Source organism: Lemur catta, chromosome 2, assembly GCF_020740605.2.
Source record: "Lemur catta isolate mLemCat1 chromosome 2, mLemCat1.pri, whole genome shotgun sequence".
Lineage (NCBI taxonomy): Eukaryota > Metazoa > Chordata > Mammalia > Primates > Lemuridae > Lemur > Lemur catta.
Window position 1 is genome coordinate 62,675,465 of NC_059129.1, and position 6,225 is coordinate 62,681,689.

The 6,225-nt window shown below is 39.0% G+C and overlaps 1 non-coding gene across 1 annotated transcript; it reads right to left on the reverse strand.

The window, feature by feature from the left end:
• Positions 1-1,185: 1,185 nt before the first annotated feature.
• On the reverse strand, positions 1,186-1,328 carry LOC123633620. Its single transcript, XR_006733649.1, has one exon. It is a non-coding gene; the product is annotated as a U4 spliceosomal RNA (small nuclear RNA).
• Between the last annotated feature and the right edge of the window lie 4,897 nt (positions 1,329-6,225).

A 6,225-nucleotide genomic window follows, 5' to 3' on the forward strand; every position in this document is an offset into this window, starting at 1 on the left:
TGAAAGCTTTTATCCTCAGGCTAAGTATGAAGTCGTTCTTCTCTGTCCTTTCTTTTTCCTTCTTTCTTTTCTTCTTGTACAACAGGAGACAGCTATTAAAATATTCCAAAGTCATGTAGCCACAAAGGATGGAGGGCCACAAGTACATGTGTAATGTGACAACTCCTTTACAGATTTTATGATAGAAACTGAGGGTCTTTTTGTTTTTGTTCAAAGTTTATGCATTCTACCTCAAACATAGATACGACAAAAATATCACAGATATGTTGGATGGTGGAGGGAGAAATTGAAGAAAGGGAAGAAGGGCAAGAGCAAAGAAACAGGGAGGGAGGGAAGGAGGAGAGCGAGGAAGAGAAATTTTTTCTATCTCTTCATCCATTCACAGTTCTTAGATCAGATTCTTCATGTTGAAGTAACAAGAAACAATGGAGAAAATGTTGAGGAACACAGAACATGTCACCCCCAAACTTCCAAAACTTAAATAGATGGGATGACAGTTTGAATCTAAACTAAAAAAGAAAAGGAGCTTTTATAATGGAGGAATTTCTTACCGACGTAGGTGAACTCTAAAGTGAAGACAAGGACTTAGGTAAAAATGTGTAAACTCCATGTGAAAGAAAGACCATGAGTTGTGCAGTCATAATATGTAGGTTTGAGTTATGGCTGTGACTCCACAAATGTCTTTTGACAAAGAAACACAGGATTCTGATCAGCTATAGAATTAACCATCCCAAAGATGAGCTAGAAACAATTATTGAATAGAAGCTTCTCTTGAAACTGAGAGAATTTCTTCTGAGTTCCTCAGTAAGAAGACATTATGTGATGAAGGGAGAACAACAGAAAATACCCTAAACAATAAATAAATAAAATTAGTATGCACAACCTAGAAAGATCCTTACAGTTCTTCCAGTGTGTTCCAAGCATTCTGAGGTCTAATTGAGTTACTTCTTTAGATCACATTTGTCTCTGGAAGGCTGTTTTCAACAATCAACCAATGTGCAACTAGCAATCTTTTATAAAACAATTCAATGCAGTTCATTACTAAAAAGGACATTTTGACAACTAGTTTATGTAACAATATGAAATTATGTTGTTTAAACCTGGATATTCTTTCAGTGCTTACAGTTTTAATGGTAAGAAGTCAATGACGTTGTTTTTTAAACTTTTTTTTTAAAAAAAATTCAGTCTCCATAGAGACTGTCACAAATTTCCAGTGCTGACTATATTGCAAATCTTTACCATGGGGGTGTTGGAAAAAGTTTTCCATTAGCATTTAATTGCACTTTTGATAAACCTCATTGGCTACAAGACTGCCATTGCACAAAGCTGAAATTTCTTAAAAAGTGTTTTTGAACATACCCATGTCCAGGTAGGATATGACAGATGCTAAGATGAGTAAAGCATAGTGAAAAACTTCAGGATGCACAAGATGAGAATGTCAAAGTCAAAGTAGGAAAGGACTAGATAACACAGGCCCTGCTGAGCTGTGATAAGACATTTTATTTTAAGCTCAGAGCAACATGAAGCAATGGAAAGGTTTTAAGCAGAGAAACCTATAATCTGATCTACTATTCCTATATTAAGATTCCATTGAAATAGCAAGTGCTAGACTACAAATTTTATAAGCACAATTTTAGGAAACTTGTCTTTTTTTTCTTGATCCCAAAGCATATAACACAGTGCTTTATATATATATATATTTTTTTTTAACATCTCAATAATTTTATTTTCTATACACTGATTACTTTTTTTTAATTTCAGCATATTGCAGGAGTACAAATGTTTTTGGTTACATGGATTGCTTTTGCAATGCTTCAGTCAGCCTTATAAGTGTGCCCATCACCCAAATAGTGTTAATTGTACCCAGTAGATAGGCTTTCACTGATCCCCTTCTCCTCCCTCCCCACAGCTTGAATTCCCCTGAGTTCTCCTTCCCTTGTGTACGTGTACTCATCAGTTAGTTCCAATTTATTAGTAAGTACATGTGGTATTTGTTTTTCCATTCTTCAGGTACTTTACTTAGGATAATGGTCTCCAGTTCCATCCAAACTGTTGCAAAAGACATTAATTCATCCTTCTCCATTCCATGGTACACATATACCACATTTTGTTTGTTCACTCATGAATTGATGGGTACTTGGGTTGATTCCACATCTTTGCAATTGTAAATTGTACTGCAATAAACATTCAAGTGCAGGTATCTTTTTGATAAAATGACTTCTTTTCCTTTGAGTAAATACCCAGTAGTGGAATTGCTGGATAAAATGGAAGGTCTACTTTTAGTTCTTTGAGGAATCTTCGTACTGTTTTCCATAGATGTTGTACTAATTTGCAGTCCCACCGACAGTGAATAAGTGTTCCTTTTTCTCTGTATCCATGCCAGCATCTATTGTTACTGGACTTTTTAATAAAAGCCATTCTAACAGGAGGAAAGTAATGTCTCATTGTGGTTTTAATTTGCATTTCCCTGATGATTAGTGACATGGAGCATTTTTTCATATGTTTATTGGCCATTCATCTGTTTTCTTTTGAAAATATTCTATTCCTGTCCTTTGTCCACTTTTTTAATGGGGTTGTTTTTTTCTTGCTGATTTGCTTGAGTTCTTTGTAGATTCTTGTTATTAGCCATTTATCAGATGTATAGCTTGTGAATATTTTCTCCCACTCTTTAGGTGGTCTATTTGCTCTGTTGATTATTTCCTTTACTGTGCAAAAGCTTTTTAATTTAATCAAGTCCCATTTATTTTTGTTGTTGTTGTGATTGCATTGGAATCTTCTTCATAAATTCTTTGCCTAAGCTGATATCTAGAAGAGTTTTTCCAACATTTTCTTCTAGAATTCTTATGGTTTGATGCCTTTACATCTAAGTCTTTTATCCATCTTGAATTAATTTTTGTGAGTGGTGAGCAATATGGATGCTGTTTCACTCTTCTGCATGTGTCTATCCAATTTTCCCAGTACCACTTATTGAATAGGGCTTCTTTTCCCCAGTGTATATTGTTGTCTGCTTTGTCGAAGATTAGTTGGCTGTATGTGGATGGTTTTATACCTGGATTCTCTGTTCTGTCCATGGGAGTATGTGTCTATGTTTGTGCCAACATTATGCTGTTTGGGGTACTATAGTCTTGTAGTATAGTTTGAACTCTGGTAATGTGATGCCTCTAGATTTGTTCTTTTTGCTCAGGATTGCTTTAGATATTTAGGCTCTTTTCTGGTTCCAAATGAAGCATAGAATTATTTTTTCTAGGTCTGTGAAATATGACATTGGTATTTTGATTGGGATTACATTGAATATGTAAATCACTTTGGGTAGTATGGACATTTTAATAATGTTGATTCTACTAATCCATGACCATGATATGTTTTTCCATTTGTTTGTGTCATCTGTGATTTCTTTCCTCAGTATTTTGTAGTTCTCTTTATAGAGATCTTTCATCTCCTCGGTTAAGTATATTCCTAGATATTTTATTTTCTTTGTGGCTTTTGTAAATGGTGTTGAGTCTTTGATTTAACTCTCAGCCTGATTATTATTGATGTATAGGAATGCTACTGATTTTTGTACATTGATTTTGTAACCTGAGACTTTGCTGAATTCATTTATCAATTCTAGGAGTCTCTTAGTGGAGTCTTTGGGGTTTTCTAGATATAAGATCATGTTTTCAGCAAAAGGTGATAGTTTGACCTCCTTTTTCTCAATTTGGATACCCTTTATTTCTTTCTCTTGCCTGATTGCTCTGGCTAGGACTTCTAGCACTATGTTAAATAGAAGTGGTGACAGTGGGCACCCTTATCTTGTTCCAGTTCCTAGGAGGAATGCTTTCAACTTTTCCCATTCAGTATAATGTTGGCTGTGGGTTTGTTGTATATGGCTTTAAAATTTTGGGGTATTTTCTTTCTATGCCTAGTTTATTGAGGGTTTTTGTCATGAAAGGGTGCTGGATTTTGTCAAATGCTTTTTTTTTGCATCTATTGAGATGATCATATGGTCTTTGTTTTTGCTTCTGTTTATGTGGTGAATCACATTTTTTGATTTACATATGTTGAGCCATCCTTGCATCCCTGGGATGATGCCCACTTGGTCATGGTGGATTATCTTTTGATGTGGTATTGAATTTGGTTTGCTAGTATCTTATTGAGGATTTTTGCACCTATATTCATAAAGGATATTGGTTTGTAGTTTTGTTGTTGTATCCTTTCCTAGTTTTGGTATCAAGGTGATACTGGCTTTATAGAATGAGTTGGGGAGGATTCCCTCCTTCTCAATGTGATGGAATGATTTCTGCAGTATGAATACCAGGTGTTCCTTGTAGGTCTGCCAGCAGGCAGGAGCTCAAACTAGGTGAGTTCCCCACAATGATGCTGCAGGCTTGGAGCTTCCCTGTCCAGGATCCTGTCCTGGGCTGAGTATATGGCCTTCCTGTGGTGGTGCACTGCAAGTGAGCTGTTGCTGGAACACTGCACTCTCTTTTCAGTTCTGGCTACATGGGCTCCTGAGATTAGTTCACAAGTCTCCCCTCCATGCCCCCAAGTGACATGATCCAATCCTGGGAGTATGGGATCTGGCCCGTGGGCCTCTCCCCAAGTCCCCAGAGATCAATTCCTGACCATGCCAGGGAGAAATGTGCTGGTCCCAAGTTGCTTATGGGGTTCTCAAGCAGATTTGATGTCCCTCTGCTTCGGGATGTGCCCTGCTCTAATGGAGCAGCCAAACAAGCAGCACTGGGGAGGGCTGGTGAGCAGAGAGCTCACAGTCTGAGCACCCCTTAGTCCAGTGCAGATCTTTAAGAGGAAAGGTTTGAGTCCCACTCTCTATGGAAGCCCTGGTTTGGTGGATGCACCAACACAGGTGAAGCAGCAACTCCTAAGAACCGTGGATCAATCATCTCTTTCAGTAGCTGTGGGCAGGGGAGGAAAAGGGGAGAAAAAGAGTCTAAAAGAAGGAAAACTAGCAGTCTGGTTGACTCTGTCCCTCTCTCCAGAAGGTAGCCCACCTGGAATGTCCAGGCTCTGGGGTCACACAGATCCCCCACGACCCACTGGCCCCTGTAACTCCTGCAGTCTGAGCTGGAGTTGGGAAATGTTTGTGTGGGAACAAGATGAAAACTGAGGGTCTGAAGCCTCCTGGGGAGGACAAAGGTACACAATGGGTGTAGAAGCAATATGGTACCTGCTGTCTCACCTTGGGTCTGTAGTGACAGGAAGTGCCCCAAGGGGGCTGGTAGCCTGTGCTTTGTCCTCAGGAAGCTCCCACTTCACTGGTGGCAGTAGCTTTTGGGTTCATGATGGTAGAAAGGCTGTCCAGCAAAGAGCCTGATGACTGCCAGAGATGTGATGGAGGGAGAAACAAGCTGCTCCACCTACCCTTTTTGCTGGACTCCAAGCCTTTCAGGGGTTGACCTCTGCCAATACCTTGCTCCTTCTTGTTCTCTTCTGCAACTTTGTCCTGTAAAATCTCTTGTAGGTTCTGGCACTTTTCCCTTGGAGTTACACCTGATCTATGGTTGTTTGTTTTTTCTTCTTCCTCTAAAACTTTTCCTTTTTTTCTAAGATGATCTGGTAGCTGGTGTCTCACCCATCTTGTCTCTCCCCTAACACAGTACTATACATATGGTACTTGTCAAACTAACTTAAATGCCTCTATGGTTGAGTAACAGCAGTTATGAGGCATACGGTAGGCACCACCCTCCAATGATCCCTGCCTCCTGGCATTCATACTCTTGTATAATCTCTCTTTGAATGTAGATAGACTATGACTTGTTTTAACCAGCAAAATATGTCAAATGGGATGAAATGTCATTTCTGTGATTAAGTTAAATAAGATTATAACTTCCCCTCTCACTAGCTGACCCTCTCCATTGCCTTCTTGGCTTGCACGCCTTGATGAAGCATGAAACAATGTTAGGGATACCCATATGGCAAGGTATAGCCAGCTAGATTCTGATATCCTCAATTAAACAGTCTTTGAGAAACTGAATTCTGCCAGATTCTCCACTTGGAAGCAGATCTTTCCCCAGCTGAGCCATCCAGTAAGACACCAGCCCTCACCAACATCTTGATTGCTTCACGAGAGACTCTGAAGCAGAGGATGCTGTGAAGCCATACCCAGACTCCTAACCCACAGGAACTATACTATAATAAATGTATGCTGTTTTAAGCAACCACATTTATAATAATTTATTACATAGCAATAGATAATTAGTATGGAGGTGCTCAATTCACACAAAT